Below are 22,426 nucleotides of genomic sequence, written 5' to 3'. Positions count from 1 at the left end.
ATATGTTTCAGAATTATAAATAATATAAACCAATAATTAATAAATATACTTTCTATTACTAAATTATTATAAATACAAAGCTTATTCCATAGCTTGTTGTCAAAAACTAATCGCACCTTTTGTTTTCTTTATGTTTATCTTGCTGCAGGTGCCAGCGCTGGTGCGAGGGGAGGGGAACTCATGGCTGGGAACAGGAGGAAGGTGGGATGATGTAAATTGCTTTGCATGGTGAAGCGTTGCACTGTAGCTGGTACCAGCCTCTCATTTTGGTGCTGACTTGAGCTGTGTGGAAAGAAAACACATCCAGCCTCAAAAGAAACCACAACAGCTACACAGAGAAAGTCCTTCAAGTAAGGCCTTTGTATCTCAAGAGAAATATCCAAGAATAGCGGGTGTTTGAAATGTTCTTGCTTAAATTGTTCCACCTTTCTGTCCTTCATCTGTAAGATGAAGATACTAATATTAAACTTGCCTCAGGAATCTTAGATGAAGCAGCTTTATCTGTGAAGCGCCCATTCCAGAAAGAGCAACATAAAAACCCAAGAGAAAAATATCTTAAATGGCACTGGTTCTTAATGGAGTGTATTAAATAAAGATCAAGGCTATACAATGAATAACAAGGATTACAAAAACTTTAATGTAACAATTCAGTAAGCACCATTCGTCTTGCAAGCGTTATTAATCTTCTGCACTGAAGAAGGCTGGGGGTCTTGGGGAAAAAATTAATTAGATCTGCCAGCATTAGAACTAAACTTTTCTATAGATTTGCACCTGAAACTGACTTATTGTAAGCTCTGATTCAAAGGTGCCTTATAGCTGTGAAATTGATGCACTGTGTGGTTTCTGTGACTGAGGGATGAGATACAGGATAGTCTGGGGATGCACAAGTATATTGAATTTATCCATTGTAATCTGGACAATTCAGAGTTTGCTGATGTAGACTGACCTGGAATAATGCTGATTAAGTTTTTTCTTGTTTACTACTCCAGCACTAATGAAGACTTCACAATGCTAAACATCGATCTTGTGAGTTTTCCCAGGAACCTAATGTTATTCTGACATTCTTACAACAGCAAGAGGGCTCCTTTACTTTGCTGTATCTCTCTATTAAGTCTTGAGAGTTTCTTCTTTTTCATCTGATTTTAAATCCTCTCAATCTAGCGAGTGCTACTTAGGCAGGACCGGGCTGGCTCCTTGTAAAACAAAATGGTCCAGGACTTCAGCGTGGCAGAAGCATGGGACACAACAATCGTACACTTGCTATTTCCAGCAGGTTGAAACTGCCATGTTTGCAGTTGTCACTCCGGTTAATTAATACACATGCAAAGTGCCAAGATATTAATCTCGGCAGTGGCTTCCAATCAAGGTGATCCCAGTGCAGAATAGGAAAAGTAAATTCAACTGCAGCAATGCAGCATAGTATCTCTTTGGAAGGACTGACAGTGCCAAGTGCTAATGAATTTGTTTTATCAGGAAGTAAAAGCCCTTTTCCTGACATGGCTGACATAGGACAAAAAGATAATTTTGCCTTAAACTATTTAGAGTTCAAGGTTAAAGATGACAGACAGGTAAAGATTATTGGACAGAAATATTAGAACCATTAGTTACTAGGCAACTGATGCTGTTTAGTGACTCTGCAGTCTGACCATCATAAATTTCTTCAGACAAATGAATTTTAAGAAAGGCTCTGAAGAGATCAGTGAAGTAGATCAGTAAATTGTTGCAGGTTTCTCTTACCAAAGCAAGAAGCAGCATGAAAACAAGACAAACCTTGCATGAAAATTCAAGTGAAGCATTAATAGCCGATAATGCGGTCTCTTTTCACACTCCATTGATTTCAGCTCTGACTTGAACTCTGTTAAACTTTAAAGTCAGCGTAAGTTACAAAGTGACTTGCTCTGAAAGACTTAACACTCTTCTGAAACAACTTTCAAGAGCAGAAAAACCCTAAATTGAAAAGGGCAACTCCGTTTTGGCAAAATGCTTCAAAACTAGATCCAGCCCTCTGAATGCAACAATGTTAAGCCACTAATTGGAGGTACAGCACAGTGTTTTCAGTTGGAGCAGCTGGGAGTAGAGTTTGTATTTGCTTCTGTTGCAGAAAAGTCCAGCAGAACGTCAGGCAGAGGAGGGCAGCAATGTCTCAGACTATCAGCATCACATCTGGTGAGCAAGAGTCACAGTCACGGGAAAATTCTGTGTTTCATCAACACAGACCTTCTGTGCAGACTTCAAACCAAAGCCATCTGTTTGCCCTGTAAATGCATCTCTGATCCTATCAATTATGTTATTAATCACTACTCTCATATACTGCTTTGCCTGTCTTATTTCCACTATAGTATGCCTGCATCCTTTCAGAAATCTTTCAATCTGGAAAATTTTCAGTTTCACAGCAATTTACAAAATGTCCTGAAAGATCTGAGATTATGTACTTCAAAGTTGTTTCTTATATCATTCAGCCTTTAAAAGCAACACATAATTCCAGAGAACCTCACAAAATTCAGGTGAGAGTCACAGACCATGAGGTGCACTACTTAAGAGTAGTGCTGGTCCCTGGATTCCAGTCTCCTCAGTTGCTGGCACCTGAACATATGATCCCCCCAAGGCCTCTCTACTTTCCACACTTGTTCCTCCCTTCCCCACTTTTGATTCCTCCCCTAAACATTCCGTAAGTCCTGTGCATTGCTAAAATGCCCTTCCCCTGCATCCCATGAAGTGCAGCAGATCCCCGAGGCAGTAGCACCTGTTGTCCTGGAGGGCTGCTCCAAGACTCACCTTGAGGAGTTTCACTCCTGGCCCCTGGGGCTGATGGCTCTGCTGGAAGAGCCCTGGGAAAGGCCCAGAGAGGGTGTTTGCTCCTCTGGAGTCTGTAACTTGGGTTATCACCCTGCCAGGTGGGCCTGCCAGGGGTGGACCTGCTGGGAAGCAGCATTGCAGAGAAGGACCAGGGGTTGACCATGAGCCAGCAATGTGCCCAGGTGGCCAAGGCAGTCAATGGTACCTGGGGTGCATTAGGAAAAGTGTGACCAGCAGGTCGAGGGAGGCTCTCCTCCCCTCTACTCTGCCCTGGTGAGACCGCATCTGAAGTTCTGTATCCAGTTCTGGGCTCCCCAGTTTAAGAATGACAAGGAATTAGAGGGCGTCCAGTGGTGGGCTACAAAGATGCTGAGGGGTCTGGAGCATCTTTCTTATGAGGAGAGACTGAGAGAGCTGGGTCTGTTCAGCCTGGAGAAGAGAAGCTGAGAGGGGATCTCATCAATGTTTATAAATATCTCAAGGTGGGTGTCACAAGGATGGACCAGACTCTTTTCAGTGGTGCCCAATGACAGGATGAGGGGCAACAGGCACAGACGGAAGCAAAAGAGGTTCCATCTAAACATGAGGAGGAACTTCTTTCCTTTGAGGTGCCAGAGCCCTGGAACAGGCTGCCCAGAGAGGTTGTGGAGTCTCCTTCTCTGGAGACATTCAAACCCACCTGGACACATTCCTGTGTGATCTGCTCTGGTGAACCTGCTTTAGCAGGTGGGTTGGACTGGATGATCTCCAGAGGTCCCTTTCTGTCTCAGCCATGCTGTGATTCTGTTCATTGTGCCCTTGCGCTCTTCTGGGCTCATGGAGATGGGTCCCTGATGGGCTGGTGGCCCCAGTGATGAGTATCTGGGCAGGGTATTGCTTGGTCTTCCTCACAATTGTCTCTCTGTGGGCATGTACACAAGCTTTTACCACATAACCTAACAATATGTACCAAATTACATGTTTCTAGCACCTAAAACTGAGAGCTTTGGGAAAAAGAAATCATTTACAGCAAATGCAGTAGGGATAGCAGCCTATTGGTATGAGACCGGCTTCTTGGCTTATGTTAAAACATGAGTGTGGAGAAGCAAATGCATCTGAAATGAACTTGCAACTCTGGTTTACCAAGATATTATTTACTAATTACAACATAAGTGTTGCAAATTGCAACAAATAGTCTTGCTTAGCCCCACCACTGTGTTATTGTCAGCACTTGAAACTCATGAAATTCATTGAATATTGCTGCCTTCCTGCCTGCACTGCAGTTAAGTTTTGCAACTAAAGCTCGCGTGTCTGCTCAGCAGTTGGCAAAATTTGATTTGCCATAATTCAATCTGCATGAGTCAGCGCCACCTTCCTTCACAACACATTCTGGCCTGTCTGGAAATCTGCTTTCTTTATGGTTACACAGATGTTCAATAGACCTCAGAATCATTTCAGTGCAGTAGGCAAAGAAGCCTTTGCCATGCTTTGGACAAATACAGTCCAGCTTTCCATTCCCTACAAAATAGTATATGTACTTGGCAGGGAACAAAGTTGGGATATGGATATTGTATTTTATTGTATTTTATTGTATTGTATTAAGTAACAGAAAATCACGCAAATTAATACAGTAGCACGTACTATTTGTTGTTTTAAAAACTGTTTGGGTTTCTGGTTCAGAATCCAAAACAGCATCTCCAGAAGTGTCTTTTTGATGCAGCATGTGCTTTGTGCCTTCTATACCTTTTGATGAGTTATTACGTCAGCAATAACCAGTCCTGTTGTGTGAGGTGTGGAAAGTAAATATTAATTTGTCCTTTTGTTTATCCCATTGTGTTTTGTGCCACCACATTTAAATAAAGATCTATGCTAAAGACAGTATCTAGCATTGCTCAAAAGGAAGAAAACAGTTGAATACTGATGCAAAAATGAAACCCGGCAGCAGCTCATTGTTTCTGTGTTAGCAGAGGGCAAAAAGAGAAGGTGCAAAAGGAAATTTAGCATGAATAATAGAGTTGAATCGAATACAGGGGTCAGAGCTGTCAATCATCAAGCAGGTGTGGCCGTTTCTAATTATTTTTTTATAGCTGGGACAACAAGCTGGACTCTCCATATGAGGAAATGCCTTTCATTAGCAAGCAAAATTAAACAGGACACCACATGATGAACCTGTGCAGATTGCTATGCTGCAATTACTTTTTGACCATTCAGAAATAGTTGTTGCTTTACATTCCTTGATCCCTGATCAGTATCTGTCCACAAAACGTGGCTTATTCTTGGCAGTAACTGATTTCTGATGTTCATTTATGTTCTGGCTTAACTTTGTATGTTTTAAACATACAGTTGCAGAAACGCGTCTGCAAACAAGCTTAGACACTGCCTGGTCAGAGGGCTTGGACAGGGAGAATAAAGCATTCACTTCTCGTGTGTTTTCCTGCAGCACAGCAGAGAAAATAAGCAATATTACGGAGTAAACCAAGAGCAAGGAAGAAGTCCTATTACCTACTGGCGCTCGGTTCAGGCCAAGCAACCTTACTTGTCATCTCCTTTGCTATCAGTGGAGATCTTCCCTTACTCCTCTGAAGACAGCAAAATTGCCTGTAACAGGCAATTGAGGACAGATAATGATTGAAAAGTAAAACTTTAATGTGAAAATTGAGTTACTTTTATTATTTCTGGTTCCTCTATCTTCATTATATCTTGTTAGGTTTTGCTGTTGTATGTTGGCTTTTGGCTCGGATATACCAAGGACATGCAGGATAGTAAAGGATAACATAATAATAATAGATGAGACGTTGCTTAGAGTAAATCCTGCTTCTTTTCTGCTTCTCTCCCACCTTTCATCTTAGTTGGTCGCTTCTGGGCAGCTGCTGTGCTGCAGCCCTGCCCCTGTGTCTGGAACAAGTCTCTATGCTATCGTAACATCGGTTTCTTCTCCTTTCAGCTGCCTTTTCTATTACTCATTAGTTATTATTAAGTAATTTCCCTTACCTTAAAGGCCTTCTGAGACAAACAAATTCATTCCTGCAGTTTTAAGTTGCTTTGCCACTGTCTGCTCCTTGCTAGAAGGTTCCAACTACCACCAGAAGAGACTTCCATTTCACCTAGTACTTGCCATCAGCCCCCAAAACTGCATGTAGGAGCTTGCAAAAAACACTGTCCCAAAACCCAGATTCACAAAGGCAGAATCTGCAACAGTGCCTTTAGAAACTCCTTCATAAAAGTTTTCCTTTGAACATACTTTAAACAGCAGTCAAACTCTGAATGGAAACAAATTTCATTCTAGCAAACCAGAGGACAAAATTCTTCATTTTAAAGAAATTACAATGTGGCTACTAGTTAAGAACAAAACAAAAAAAATTATACAAACTAGATGTAGGACTAGTTTATGGCTCAGACATGGCTGAAAAAACAGCTCTGTATGAGTCTTCTCAGGTTGGGTAAGAGTTCAGCTTCACTTAAGGGTGCATTTTTTATAGTTCACACTAAAATTTGGACGTCTACACTCTCCAGTTACAATGAAGGGTGGCTGAGGGGCTGCTGCATTCAAATGTGTCTTCACAGCAGCCTGTGAGTCCTGCTCCTCTTCCTGCTAATTAATTAATCTTACAGATGTTTATTGTTCTAATACCTCTGTTTAGCTCTGTTTTTTTTGTGGTAATGCAGATGAAACGACATTCAGCTTGTCTAGAATAAGAATACATAAAGCTTTGATATGCTAATTACTTAAGGTTTTCTCTCTAGGGAGTCAGCTGAATTTTGGATTCTCTCTAACTTCTGCCTTCCCAGGCAACAAAGCTCACAGTATTGCAGCTTCTCCTGGCTTCAGTTTTGTAGCAGAGGAGGTATTGGCCAACATCTGTGGTTATCTCAAAACGATCAACATTGCTGTTTGTCTATAGGGATCTCGCATAACATTAATAACACAGATGGGTCCTTCCCATATGTCATATATTCAGAATCAAGTATCCCAATGTTGTTTATATGCTTCTTGCTTTGTGCACTTTGTCACCTGAAAAGCAATGGTTGAGAGCTATGTTTGATTGTCATTCTTTTTAGTAAGTTTAATAACTTATCTTCAGATGGCAGTATGTTTTCAGATGGGGTAGAGAAGTAATAAGGGATTTTTTCAATATCATATAAGAAGTCTCATTCCCAGTCTTGAAGAAGGCAAAATATCAAAATATGTACTTGATAGTTGACATTGTTAGGGTACAAAATTTGCACGCTGTGTTCTAGGGTCAGTGTTCAAAGCTAAGACGTTAGAGCTTCCAGGTGTCTCCCTGGTTTCTGCTGGAGTTTGCAACAGAAGCAATGGAGGCAGCAGAGCAGGTAATAAGAGTCACTAAAGGCCGTATTCTAACCTAGCCATAGGCTTAAGCAGTTCCAGAACTGTATATAAAATTAAAATCAACTATATATACATTAAAACTCACCCTCCATGTGATTAATCTTCCGTTTCATCATGCACACAAAACACATGGCTGACCACATAACCGGCACCTTGGTGATGCTTCCCAAATCTCCCCCTGGTTTTCTGTGTGGCCTTCTGTCCAGTGGGACACGTCACACTGGACGGGGCCAAGGACCTGGCAGTAACATTCATTATAGAAGAAAAGAGCCGTGAGGTTCCTTGAGAAGACACCTGGTTCAGTGTTCAAGGCAGGATCAACTATATTTACCGCACTTCTCACAGGTATCTGTCTAACCTGTTCTTAGAGACTTTTGTTGATAGATTTTTCCACTGCCCTTCCTAATGCTTTACTACTGTAATCAGTAACCTGATCTTTTGCTTCCTATGAGAAGAAACATGTTTATCTGGTTTATTGTTATCTTAATCCTCTCAACAATAGCCTTTATGAACCTGTAGACTGTTATGTTCAATACAAGCACTTATCTTCAATCCAAAGCAGGCTGTAGGTGTTACCTACTCAACAAAGCCACATTTAGAACTATAATATGTACTAAACAGATTAAAGGCTGTATTTGAAGAGACATTAGAAAGTAATTAAAATGAAAATTTGTCAGATGAGAGGCTTTTTAACTGGACTCCGAATGAGTCTATTCTTTACCCAGGGCTGGCTGTTATCTCACTTATTTGGAATTTCATTGCTCATGAAATTTGCAGGTCACTTCAAAACAGCCAAAGCCACTTGGGCTGGTGGCTACTAAGTGATTTAAATCCCAAAGTCAGCAAGTGCCCCTTGAACAACATGTGTTTTAAGTCACCCACATGGCAAACATCTATGCATCAAAGCTGAGGCTGCTGGCCGTGCGTAGGAACAAAAATACAAAGCATGCTTTTGGGCTGGGAGTAAAGAAGAAAAATGCTGTATCTTCAAAAGCTTTAAATCAGATGAGGGCTGAGGAGATCATAAGGGATAAATACATGAATGTGAGCTGCCAATGCAATGTGGCAGCTGTAACAGCGAATGCAAACATTAGGTGTCTAAGCAAAAATACTGAAGGGTAGTATGTGCTAGTATGTGGCTGTGACCATTGCATGGCACAATAACATGACTATTCTGGAATCACGATGAATGATAAAAGGTGTAACAAACTGGAAAGGCTCATTAAGAACCCAGAAGAATGAGTCACTGGAAAAATCTGCTCTGTACAAAGGTGATATGTAATTATCCACACGGCAAAAACATAGCAGAAAGGCGCTGTAATCTTCCGTACACAGCAGGATCCACTCACTGAAGGACAATGTTGAATGTTAAAAAATGATGGCATTTTCCATGCATGTGCTTTCTATAGAATTCTTTACATTTTTTGAAAGATACATATTGCAGTATGCTGAGCAGTGCCTGGCACCAGCTGGATTTAGCTCCTGGTGCCAGCCTGCTCCTCCCAGCCCAGCGGGACACGCTTCCCACTGAGGAGCACCCAAGGGTGCTGCCGTCCCTCTCCCCGGGGTGCACAGCGTGGAATGATTAGCTTCATCTGGGAGTCCTTCTCCAGCAGAATGATCCAACCAGAGGCACCAGCTTTCCAGCTTCCACGAGAAACTAACAGTTGAGATAAGTCTGATATTGGAGTTTATTACCTTTTAAAACATATATATACAGCTAGAAAACTATAAAGAAAATAAATAATTTATGGGGCAGATGGGGAGACAGTGGTTGGAATCAATAGTGAGAAAAATTTCAGTAAAGATGTGGTAAATTAGTTAGTTAAGGTCTGTAATTGGTAGCTCATGACTTTGCAGGAATCGTCCTTTGGGGACAGACCTTTTAGAAGAGCATGTTACAACAGAACAAGCGGTGATGGTTTTAAACTAGAAGAGGGGAGATTCAGACTAGACATGAAGAAGACATTTGTTACACTGTGGGTGCTGAAACCCTGGCCCAGGTTGGCCAGAGAGGTGGTGGATGCCCCATCCCTGGAGACATCCCAGGCCAGGCTGGACGGGGTCTGAGCAACCTGATCTGGGTGAAGACATCTGGACATCTCTGTCGGATCCCGGCAGAACTACTCGGTTAGTTTGGGCCAAGCCGGGAGGCAGCACCTCAGGGAAAGGTGACCCTGCACTCAGGCTCCTCGCACCCCCAGTACTGATACCCCCCTTGCCCGGGGCTGCCCGCCCGCCCCTCGGGACGTGGCCGCGCTCCGCCAAGGGAACTCTTCACACACGACTCTGGGCGCGGAGCCGGCGCCCAGCGACGCCCTCAACCCGTGCCCGCCAGCCCCGGCTCCCTCCCCCTTTCCTTCCCGGGCGGCCCCCGCCTCCGCCGCCATGTTGTGGGGCTGACGCCGCCGCCGCGGGAGGCGGAGGAGTCGGCGGCAGCAGCAGCAGCAGCCGCCCGGGCGGAGCGGAGCGCAACAGGTACAAACAGGCGGGCGGCTTCTCCGCGCCCCAGCGCGACCCGCGGGGCGGCCTCGTCCTCGGGAAGCGGCCGGGGGTGTTAAAGGAGGTGCGCGGAGGGCGAGCTCCGGCGGCGCGGAGCTGTCAGCGCGGCCGCCCCGCGGGGCCTGGCGGCGGGCCCGGGGCACGGGAGGCCGTGCGGGGCAGCGTGGGGAGCAACACTCCAGCTTTCTGTTGCCGCCAAGCGCGTTTATTTATATTTGTTTCCCTCTGAGAGTGGTGAGGTGTTTGTTGTTGTTGGGTGGGTTTTGTTCGTTTGTTTCTTTTCCTCTTAAGAATATAATTTCGCGCACGTCTCGCCCTGCCCAGCTGCCGTGCCCGGCTCCCCGGGCGGGCCGGGAGCCCCGCGGGCGGCGGGGCCGGGCGCTGTCAGCAGCCGGGCCGGGCAGCGCTTCCCCCCGCAGTCCCGACCCCGGCGTTGGTTTCTATGGGAACTGCTGCTCCCGGGAGCCAGCACCGGGAAGTTCGGCCTGTGAGCCCGGCGGCGGGCCGGGCAGAGCGGCCGGTACCTCCTGCCTCTCGCCTTCCCTTATTGCTGCTCTGCAAGGGGGAGAAACACCGGTGTCAGTGCCCCAACAGTCCACCCAAGGGAGCGAGGTGAGGCAGCTGGGATGTCTTAAGAGACACCGGCTTGCGTGATGATGGTGATTTTGCTTCATGTAGTTACCGTGAAAGCCTGGAGTTCGGAGGGATTGCACGGGTTTCCGCAGTTAAAAGTTTGTGAACTGTTTTGTCTGTAAATAGACTGGCTGTTCTTGGTCTCGACGCCGCGGTGTGAAGTAATTCAGAAAATAAAATGAGGCTGAAATACTTGGTTCGGTTCCCTAAACATTAAGATGCTATTTTGCATGTACTAAAGTGATTTTCATAGCAGTTGACGCTTTGACATCTGTCGCATAGCAGAAGTTGAAAGCAGACTGTGCTTTAGATAGTACCTGTGATCTTTAAGTTAAGCTCATAGCAGTTATTTTAAACATCGGTTGGAAATTCCCCGTCTAAAACACTGGAAGTTACAAGCTGCTTGCTCTCTCGTTCAGGCTGCCCTATCTTATGCATCCCTCTTTTAGGAACATGTTTTTTAAACTTGTTTTTGTTCATGCTTGCCTGTGGTGGCAGCAGCTCCCACGCTTGTGTGTACACAGGAAAAGATATAAAGCTTGTAGACTGTGCGGCTTGGGGTGATGTGGGTAACATCAGTGGCACACAAAATGCAGCTTGCTTTCAATAATTTTAAATTGCTCATCTGAAATTCGGCTGTAATTCAAATACTGTAGCTATAACAAACATCTATATCCACTGATACGATAGTGATTTTTTAGAAATAATTAGTATTAGGAATTAATTGGATAAATAGCTAACTGGACTTCATTCTTCCACTACATTTAGTTCATTTCTGTTTCCATGTTTCCACCCTACCTTCCCCGTTTGATTTGTGTGCATTTTTTCATTCTGATGGAGCGGGGAGGGGAATTCACACCATTGCACTTCCGACTATTTAGTGAAACCTTAGTTCAGACCCTAACCCCTGTCTGATGTTAAGAGAACCACATGCATCTCGGCAAATGTGGATTTAGGCTGCTCTGTGTTCTCTGTTATGTATAAATTGTGGTCAGATTAGCATCTTAGCTCAGGTACCTAAATTTAATCAAGTGAATATGCCTTTTAATTACTATCCCAAGTGAATTGCATTTACTTCTTTTTTATTTTCTCCTCTGTCTGTATAACATATAAGGTATGGGATGTGTCCCTGACTGACTTTTTAGCTGCTACTGTGATATAAACAAAGAGTATGTTCCTGTAGCACTGACGATAACAAAAACACTTAACCTGTGTCTCACTTGTGCCAATTGCTCTATGGGGTTATCAGCCATAGGTGGTGATTGGCTCTCAGAGCTCTATATGTTGCTTATTTTGTTCACTGTTCTCATTGTGGACAAGGTAGATCAAGGTAGGAGTGACCCATGGATGATTTTGTGTTTTATTTATTGAAATTCAGGTATTACAGTGATTTGGACCATGCTAGTTCTTACAGTAGGTTTGTTTACAAGTATTTCTGTTGTGGTCTTTAGTATGAAAAAGGAAATTAATTTCATGTCATAGCGGAGAAGTAGCTATCCAAATTGAAATAAAGTTCTGTAGGTGATGGTAATTCCTCCTTCATCTGCTCATCTGGAGCTGGTGGGGAAAATGGGGCAGCATTTGAAAAGTGAAAGATAATGTAGGTGTTTTCCTTGAGACATTATGAGAAAGCTTCACACCCCTTGAAAACAGGTGTCTGTTAGGAAAAGACCTGGTGATTAGTTCCTGGAGAGCAATGTAGTCCAGATCACTTGTTCCTTTTGCAGATTGAGAGAAAGGTCTCTGGTCTGGGAGAGCCTTTTGTATAATTGAACTGTCCCTCTTGCCCTTCCAGAAGGTGGATGTGATATTTGCCTTTTTTCTTGTCATCAGGATCCAAGACCCTCTAGGAGTCATAGAGCTTAGTCTTAGAAGGACATCAGCTGATGTTTCTGACAGCACTGGTGTTGTGGTTTGTTCTACATATATTTATGCAAGCACTATACTTTTTGTTTTCAAGTTACTTTACTTTGACTTCTGAAAGCTGCTTTTGGTTCAGTGTGATGCCACTTCTCTTGGCAAGGTATATTATATGATGGATCCTGCCATATTTTTAAGTTTTTGGGGGAGCTTGATGTAAACATAGTCCTTTTGTGAAAATTGTGAGAGCTGTAGGTTGCTGACTTTGTGAATTTGTGGCATTACTTCTAGATTGGAGGGCTCATTTGACATGGCCAAATTATACAGGAAAATCAGTGACCTTTCTTTATCTTTCTCGCTTTAGGTGATGATTGGTGATTACAAAGATAATGTAGAGCTAATTAGAGAATTCTCTTTTTTTTTTTTTTTTTTTAATGACTGACTGACCTATTTCAAGCCCTGCCACTTGTCAGTAAAACACTTAGTGCAAAGTGTACTTTGAGGTTGAGAGGTTGACCCTGGGTATGGGGTGAAATGGGGCAGTTACTGTTTTCTTTTTAGCTTTAAAAACGTATTGTCAGCCTTTAACTTCACCTTTTAAATTTGCATTTTCCATTTGTACCCTGGTAGGTGATAAATAATGCAGCAGACTATTTTGAAATCCTTAGTTGCAAATATTCCAGGTGCCTGAATTGCCCCTGGAAATCTGTTTTTGAGTCCTGATCAGTATGGAACTGGGAAGTTGAAATTCCTTCCAGTGACAGACCAATGTGAGCTGAAATTTTAAGCCAGATGTGAGCAGTGCCACTGGTGAAAATTTTTTGTCTGCAGCACTGTCTGTCTGAATCTGGTCAGATGTAAGCTTGTGTTGAAGTTTTTCTCATGGTTGGTGTGTTTAGTATATCTTTCAGCCCTGTGGATTCCCTGGTGTCTAACACTGGTACTGAACCATACAGCATTAATGAGGGCACTAAATTAGGTAGTGTCTTCTCTGTCTGGTTGCCTGTTTTCATAAATCTTGTCGACAGTTAAGATCTTTGCAGAGTCCATCCTTCTCTTAAGTTTGGCTCATGCTGGATGATGGGATTCGTTAAAGTGCATATTAACTACTCGTGTCTCATACCTAAGAAAGCCAAGCTCAGCATTCAAGCATGCTGGTTACTAGCATGTTATTCCTTTCATTCGTGAACTTGTCTATCAGGATTTTTTTATTATTCTCAGATTTATTTAAGGATAAGTCTTTCTCTAGAAAATAATATAGGCGCTTTATTTCATGAGGTGTCTTTGATTCACCTTACATCCACGGATACTTTGTTTTATTGCCTATTGCGAGATTATACAGAGACTGTAGTAACTTGTTTTTCTGGTACTGTTGTGCCATTAGCACCAGGTATTCAAAAGGTCGCATAAAAATCGTAAAGTAAAAGTGGAGCTGGTGAAATTTTGTTTTTCTTCAGATTTAAAATGTTTATGGCTTTGTGAGTATAGGAATGCAACCTGGCCAGGTTGGCTACTTGGATCCTAGAGTTAAAATAATGGATTGAACATTAATATATAGATGAGCACAGTGTTGTGTAACTCTTATTTTCAGAACACCACATGAAATTCAAATGATGTAACACAATGACAGTAGCAGCACAACACATTAGAATTACCTTATAGAGGATAATTACCCGAGAACTATTTTTAAACATTTTTGCTGTTACAGATTGTTGAAAAACATAGTTGATTCAGGTAAGTCACAGCTTTGGAACAGAAATTCAGGGAGCAGGCAGTTTGACTTCAGACGTTTTGATACGGGATGTTGTTGCTTCAGAAGTAGCAGATAATAATTCTGAGCTGGCTCTCCTAGTGAAAATTTTCAAGGCTGATGCAAGTGGAGCTTGTGAAATGCTGTGGGATCAGCTATGTGTGATATCTGCAGTTAGTGATTCGACAGCACACACATGAGGTAAGGGAAGAGCAGGAAATGGGAGTTACTCTTCTTTGTTTCCAAAAATATTACAATTGGAATGCAAGAAATGACCTATTATGGCTGTACTGATAAATGTATCAAAAATCAGAGCTGATTTAAGCAATAGTTTTAGTCTTATCTTTCAAATGTCAAGAATGTTACTTATCAAATCTAAAGCTCTCTTGTTTTTTCTGCTGCACTCAGTATAGTCATGATACACTATATACCATATATAATACCTATAATACACATAGTGGAGGTGTTTAAAAGAGGTGTAGGTGAGGTTCTTAGGGACATGGTTTAGTGCCAGTGTTAGGTTAATGGTTGGACTCAACCTTGAGGGTCTCTTCCAACCTAAATCATTCTATGATTATATGATTCATAATATTATAGAGTTTCTCAAGGTAGGACAAGTGTCTTTGTAACCAAGATACACTTTTGGTCATTGGGACTTTACATGACGTTGAGATGTGTGTCTAACCCAGATGATAATTGATTTCCTAAGTTTGTGAAATTCATTTGTAATGGTTGAAACGTTATTGCTGCATTCTGTAGAGATCAGTGTTAAAGCTTAAGAGACCAAATTTGAACTGGATGCTTTGAAGGACTGTTTCTGGTGATATAGCATGGATAAAACTTGTCCTCGGGCCTCTGTTATACTCTTCCATCTTGCTTTGGGGAATGCATTTTTACCCATCCATTGCCCATCTGAAATAATGCTACCTAGTTAATTTTTCTTGTTTTGACTGCCTTGGACTGATTTTTGGGTTTTCTCCCGTGAGGTTTCCCCGTTTTTTGTTTCACTGAAGATAAACTACATTTCTTTGCTTTACAGGCCTCTTGTGACCTGTTTCCTATCTGCTTGGCATCTTGTTCAATTTTGAGAAGTTAAGCCTGCGATGCTTTTGTACACTTGCCCAGCTTAAATGTAAATCCAAGTCTCACTGAGTGTTTTCCCTTCATTAGCTTTATGAATAGTGATTCTTCTCTGAGTGTAGAAAACTGGCTACATATCCTATATCCTTTGTTTTATGCTTAGCTATAGCAGTTCATTAGATGTTCTGTATGTTTTGCACTGTTATCTGGGACTGAAAGCCGAGCAACAAGTTCAGTAGCAGCTCTTGTATCATAAGAAGATAATGTAAGAATTATTCTGGGTTTTTTTGCTCGGTCAGGAGGCAGATTTTGCTTGTGCTTCTGATGGAAGGACAGGAAGGCGGCTCAAAAATTTGCTCTAAGATGGCAAGATTTTAAATGGATAAGCTCTTAAGTAATATGCTCTGAATGTTTCCAGACATGGTTGAAGTAAGAAAATAATGAAAATAAGAGAAAACTCGAAGATTCGTTTTTTGCCTAAGTCCACGTTTTTTGTGATGTAAATTAGGAATCGCCATGTGGAAGTGGAGAACTGCAGGTTTAAAGGTGTGTGGACCTCACTGAACAGCATCTTAGGGCTCTTTTACAATACTTGCAAATAATTTGATGTGAGAATTGGTGCATCGCAAAACAGGATCTAGAAAAACAGCATATGGAGTGGGGAGTCATGTAAATTGGAAAGTAGGAAGCAAAAAAGGCAAGATTATATTTTAAGTTACCACCCATTCAGGAGCAAGTGTATCTCGCTCAGCTCTCTGGAAAGGTTGTGTTATACAGCCTGGAGTTCCTTCTCGAAGGCAGAAGCTCAGAGCCTTTAAAAAAATTCTTATAAATAATGTACCCTCTGCTTTTTTCTTTTTTCCTTTTCAAGCAAAGCAAGCAGAGATGGCAATTTCTGTCTGTGTCTGGGATCAGGTTAGCAAGTGTATTTTTCCAGGGTGTGACAGAGCTGGGTTCAATTCCTGAGGAAGTTCATGTATGTGTCTCCTGGGAGAATGGCCAGGAGTTTAAATAGTGAGCTTCTTATTCCTTCCTTCAGAATTTCTTCTTAGCAAAGAAGAAACAAAGCTGGAGGGGCATAGATGGAGAGGGAATTGCAGCTCTGGTGTAATGGTCAAGAGCTTTGTGTGGGAGGTTGAAGTCCTGAGTTGACATTTATTCCAAACACTGTGCATGGGTTTCCTTAAACGACTGTGCAATAAAATTGGGGAAAGTCTTCTCTTAGGAGGGAGGAAAGATCCATTTCAGTCTCCAGAGACACCTGAGAGAGTTGAACTGGGTCTTGATATTTCGAATGGGTACGTTCAGAGCTGTGCAGCTGGGTAGGAAAGGGAGTAAACCCATCAATACTGACCACACAATTATGTTTTTTAAACAGAAACAGAAATTATTGTATTTTGTGTGGTATCCATTTTGCACTGTCAGTATATTCAGAAAGCCTTTTAGTCAAGGACGGTGGGCAGAAAGATATATTTTGCGTTCTGTCTCAATCACTGTTTGGAAGCAAGTTGTTCTGTAACAGTGAGCAAGGAAGGGACTTTGCACTACAGGGTTAAGGAGTAAAATACTCAATGCTGTGTTGGGGTTTGGTGTTTTTTCCCCTTGAAATGTCAAAATATTAACCAAGGCTTGCAGTGTTCTTATCCACGGTGACAGAGCAGGAAGAGCTGGTGATCTACTCACTACCGGGGATCGACTTCTTCGTTTTGTTCCTGGTGTCATTCATTTGTTATCAGAGTGGGTGGACTTTGCGAAGTTTGCCACAGTACAATTTGAAAAGGCCATGTCACTGCATATAGCTCCGCTGTATGAAGGAGATAAATTCTTGCCCTGACAAAAACGTTGCCTTGTTTTTCTTTTATTTATTTAATTTTTTTTTAATCAGTAAACTTTTCTACCAGTATGTCCTGAACAAGGAGAAGTTCTAGACTGTGCTGGTTTATAATGCCTTACTAATGCTTATTAGTCTCTGATTTTCAGGAGGATAATCCAAAATAAGCACAAAGTAACTACACGGGCTATTACACTGTAACTATTTGCTTTGCAAATACTAATGAGTACCTGTGTTGTCCAGATCTACAGGTGTTACAAAGAGTAAATCAGTCAACTAGTACTGCCATCTCTGTCCTTAAGCAAAAATCTGCAACATAATGTATTTCTGTCCTTGAGAAGAGCAGAAGAGTCGTATTGTGTCCACGCATGCTGCTTCTACAGTATTTGCTTTGTTCGAGTTAAAACTGGTGGGACAGAGCCCGATGCACCAGACCTTCATTCCTGCTAAAACTATGTGGCTGTGGTTTTTCTGAGAAATATTTTGAAATAAAAAATTCAAGTATAAATATTAACAAAGACTGTGGTAGGCTGTTCTTCATGTGATGGCAGTGTGCCTGTGATGGAGAAGAAGCTTGGTTGTTTTTTTCCCTTTCTCCTGCAGTCTGCCCAGCTCTAATGTTTTCTAATGCCTTCAGGATAAGGTCCCCCCTGCTTCTTGCAGTCTCCTGATTTATTTTCTCAACTTTAATCAACTATAACAAACACTGAGAGGAGCTGAAGTTGCACTTTGGCAGGTCAGTTTGTGAAAACAATTAGTGCTTTAAACTTTGGGACTTGTCAGATGGCTTGTTTACGAGAACTTGTGGTTCTGCTATTTAAACGTAACATCTAAGTTTTCCTGTTTTCATCCTAAATGGCAGCAGGGCCTAATGTCATCTGCAGCGTTCACAGGGATGTTTGATCCTGTTTTGTTACGACGTGGATTTCATGCTGTGGTTGCCACAGTTTCTTATGGCTGATAACTGAATTCACCAAGCAACTCTCCTAGGACATCTTGCAGAAACAAATCATTTTTTGTGAGATGTTCTGGTTGTGATGGCGATTTTTTAATCTATATCAACTGTTTGGGATGATAGTATTTTCTTGAGTAGTTTTATTCAGTAAACGCTTTTATATGGCATTGGATTTCTCTGTAGTATTGTATGATAAGGTTCTTTGAAAATTTACAGCTTTCATGTCAGTTAATGATGAAAAGTTATCAGAGTCGTTCTAAAAAGAAAAAATAAGTTTGGCCTAAAGTGAGAATATTTTTCTGAGATTTCCCTTGGTAAATAAATGTTGCACATCCGTGTCCTGAAGGTGCAAGGTGCTGTTACAGTTGGTGGTTAGAGAACTTCATTTGGAATTTGTGAAAATAAGCTGCTTTTAACTTTGATATATGCGTAATATCCAAACCTTTGGGACGTGGTGTGGAAACGTAGAGGACAGAATACATGTTGAGGGCAAGCTCCATTCTTTAGGGAGGATTGTTTCCACAGACCTTTGAAAAATGTCTGTAGAGTTACAGCTTACTGGGCTGTTTCCTCCTTCCCTAAAAAATTGAATGGGGGGAAATTATGTTGCAGTGGTACTTTTATTTTTATTTATCTGTCACCAGAAAAGTATGTGTGCTTGGTGTAACCCTGGTGTCCAAGTGGAATGATCTATGTAAGGGATAGAATGGGATCTCAGTGCTGGGGCGGTCTGAAATCCTGTAAAAAAAAAAAAAAAAAATATATATATATATATATATATATATAATATTATTCCTAGTTGCTTCTGTAAGATCATACTTTTCAGTATTATTTGTGGGGTTTATTGTAGGAGGTTTTTGATGCCCTTCAGGTCTAGTATTTTAAAATATGACAAGATCTGCCTGTAGACATAAGAGTGAGACGACAGAGCTAAATCATGATTTAATCACCTCACATTGGGGTAACGTACTCTTAGTACAGATCTGTCGGCCAGTTCTCTCTTGGTTTTGGACCTAAGGTTGGTGCACCTACATGGCAATGGCTGGTGCAGATGTCAGGTGGGGTCAGCCCAGGCTTGGGAAACTTGCGGAATTTTCAGATATGCTGAAAGAAACTGTGCCAATAATTTGGGCTGGGCTGGTCATTGTTTTTGAGAGTGCTGCACTGGAACAGAGTATCAAACAGGGTGGTATTAGAAACCTCTGATCTTGGACTCTTTTCTTTGGTGAGGACAGATAGTGGTATGGATGATAACTTGGGTGTGCTGTATTCAGTGTCTGACTATGGTTTCTAGTTCTGCTTTGTATGAGCTATGAAACTTTGGTTATCACAAAAGCACAGAAGGTTTGAGCTGGAAGGGACTTTTAAAGCTTATCTAGTCCAACCCCCCTACAGTGACCAGGGACATCTTTCACTACACCAGGTTGCTCAAAGCCCTGTCCAGCCTGGCCTTGAACACTTTCAGTGATGGGGCATCCACAGCTTCTCTGAGCAACCTGTTACGGTGTCTCAAGACTCTGTTCATGAACAGTTTTCTCCTTGTGTCCAATCTAGATCTGCCATCTTTCAGTTTAAAACAGTTGCCACTTGTTGTGTCGCTACATGCCCTCATAAAAAGTCTCCATCTTTCTTGTAACTCCTCTGGTCTCTTTTCCCAAGTAACAAGTGATAGGACAAGAGGCAATAGCCTCAATTTGTGCCAGGGAAGGTTTAGATTGGATATTAGGAAAAAATTCTTCCTGGAAAGGGTTGTCAGGTATTGGAACAGGCTGCCCAGAGAAGTGGTGGAGTCACCATCCCTGGAGGGGTTTAAAAGACTTTTAGGCAAGGTTCTTAGGGACATGGTTTAGTGCTAGAGTTAGGTTAGGTTATGGTTTAACTCGATCCCGAGGGTCTTTTCCAACTGAAATTATTCCTATTCCTACTCTATTCTAGTGTTGCTATAAGGTCTCCCCAGAGCCTTCTCCAGGCTGAACAACTCCAACTCAGTCTATCTTCACAGAAGAGGTGTTCCAGCCCTCTGATCATCTTTGTGGCCTCCTCTGGTCTCACTCTAACAGGTCTATGTCCTTTTTATGCTGGGGACCCCAAACCTGGATGGAGTACTGTAGGGGGGGGTCTCACAAGTGCAGAACAGAGAGGAAGAATCACCTCAGCCTGCTGGCCATGCTCCTTGTGGTGCAGCCCAGGACAGAGGTCACTTGTCTTACAGATGAGTGGATGCGCTCCATAAATGCAGAGCTTTCATAGATAGGAAAGATCCTTGCTATGCTAATGTGAGGGCTTTGACCTCAACATTTTTCAGTTGAAATTGATTTTAAAATATGTTATAGTTGAGACTCTAGGAACATCAAAATGAGGGAGAAGGAGTTGACACGTTTTGTGTGTGTGAAGCTGCCAGGGTTACTTGTCCTACTCATGTGGTCAGTGGTTGGGAATTCAGACAGCTCAATCTACATGAGCCATTTCAGCAAACCAAAGAAGGCAAGGTTTGACTTTCTTTATAGCTGTAAGTTGTATAAAGTATTTTAAAAATACATATTAAGATTTTGGCCTTTAACAGTTAATCGGTTTATTATCAGACTTGTATTGTCTGGTAATTATCTAACTTGTATTGTGAGGCCTCGCCACAAGTACTGTGTGCAGTCTTGGGCTCCACAAGGATATAAAAGTACCCAAATGTGTCCAAAGGAGAGCAACAAAGGTGGTGAAAGGATGAGAAGACAGGACTTGCGAGGAACAGATGAGGATACTACAGGGTACTGTGTTTGTTCAATTTAGAGAAGAGACCAAGGGATGACCTTGTTGCTGTCTACGGCTTTTTCGTGACGGAGTATGGTGGGGGAAGTGCTGGTTTCTTCTCTCTGGTGACAGAACACGAGGGAATGGCTTAAAGCTACGTCAGAGGAAATTAAGATTCAGAATCACAGACTGGCTGGGGTTGGAAGGAACCTCTGGAGATCATCCAGTCCAACCCGCCTGCTAAAGCAGGTTCACCAGAGCAGATCACACAGGAATGTGTCCAGGCAGGTTTGAATGTCTCCAGAGAAGACTCCACAACCTCTCTGGGCAGCCTGTTTCAGGGCTCTGGCACCTCAAAGGAATGAAGTTCCTCCTCATATACTAGGAAAAGGTTCTCCACTGAGAGGGTTGTCATGCACTGAAACAAGCTCCCCAGGGAAGTGGTCATGGCCTCAAGCCAGCTGGTATTCATAAAGTGTTTGGGCAATGCTCTGAGATACGTGGTTTAACTTTTAGGTTGTCCTGGGTGGAGTCTGACGTGGGACTTGATCGTCCTGGATCCCTTCCAACTAGGGAAGTTGTGTGATTCTGTGATTCTGTTGCATTTACACATTTAAAAACCTTAAAAGCAGTCTGAAAATAAGAGAATAAAGTATGTTGGAGGAAAGATCAGATGTGTAGCCTGTATCCAATAAGACTGTAAATCTAGAACAAGTCACATGCAGGTGGAAATCTCTGTCACTGCAGAGCTCTGTTGAGCTTGGCTCTGTTCATTCTGGGGGTGTTCTTCCGCATCTCTCTTCTGTGTCATGGTTTCAGGTTCTCTTTCAGCCCTCCTTGACAGAATTTTGCAGAGAAACGTGCTCTAGAAATGTTTAACAACATAGGAAACATTTTTCAGGAGGGCTATATATAGATTTCAAGTCTCTCTCAGTAGGTTGCTGGTAAGGCCTAGGAAGGGATGCTGGAAACAACCTAAAAATACTCCAATTTGTTTTAGAATTCATGTCTTGGAATAGATCCATGCTTCCTTTTTTCAGCTCTCTGCAGCTGATACATAATGTCACCCTGAGAGATCATTTGGACTCGCCAATCATTCCATTTACTATTTTTTATATATATCTATGTATATGTCTGTGTATACACAAATGTATGTGTAATGTATATAAAAAACCTCTGGAATGTCAAGTGTCTTAATGACACTGGTCTGTAATGTGTCAGATTTAAGAAAAAACCCCAAACTGTTAATTTTTCACTAGACAGTTATGTAAGTGACACAGAGCAAAATAACTTCAGATAAAATACTGTTCTTCATTCATTTGGGGGGGGACCACATGTGCATGTGGCTGTGAAGTTTACAGATGACCCAGTGATGTTATTATAGGATATATAAATAACATACAAACATATAAATAACTAAACAAATATAATAATAAATGTAAAATATATAGACAGAGGTTTGTTAATGACAGATCCCAGATATTTCAATTTTTATTGCAGAAATGTGTGATAGGTACAAAAAATGCTCTGCTGAGCACACGTGAAACCAGAGTGCTTTCCAGTTGTGTGATTTTTGTCACAAACGAGATGTTCAGGACTTTCCTTACAAGGGGATGGTGTGTGGGGGATGTGATATTTCTGTACTTAATATTAGAATCTTTGGCTATGTTGAGACGTGAAGGGGGTTTTTGATGGGGGGAGAAGGTTTGGTATCTGAAGAGGGAGTGACAAAGGGATCTGAAACATGATTTAAAAAAAAAAAAAATTAAAATAAAAATTTAATTTTTGTAGCTTCATCTTGAATAATACTTTCTCCACATAGAGTGCAGGATAATAATGTACAAATTTCAGTATTTGACTAAAATTATGTCATCCAAAGCAAAAGCTCGCTGCGTTGTCTTTGCTCTACCTTTGTAAAGTGGTGCTTATGCTTATCCCTCAGATAAG

The 22,426-nt window shown here is 41.9% G+C and overlaps 1 protein-coding gene across 4 annotated transcripts in view; it reads left to right on the top strand.

Moving 5' to 3' along the window:
* Positions 1-9,476: 9,476 nt before the first annotated feature.
* The window catches only part of ITSN2 (intersectin 2), an 85,379-nt gene continuing 72,429 nt past the window's right edge, over positions 9,477-22,426 (top strand). For all 4 annotated transcript variants that reach the window (XR_014183515.1, XM_082047372.1, XM_082047370.1 and 1 more), the window contains exon 1: positions 9,477-9,604. The gene's annotated coding sequence lies outside the window, so the exon portion shown is untranslated. The remainder of the gene's footprint in view (positions 9,605-22,426) is intronic.

This window comes from Streptopelia decaocto, assembly GCF_964273445.1.
Source record: "Streptopelia decaocto genome assembly, chromosome: 3".
In the NCBI taxonomy this organism is placed as follows: Eukaryota; Metazoa; Chordata; class Aves; order Columbiformes; family Columbidae; genus Streptopelia; species Streptopelia decaocto.
This window is presented reverse-complemented; position numbering and strand designations above follow the sequence as displayed.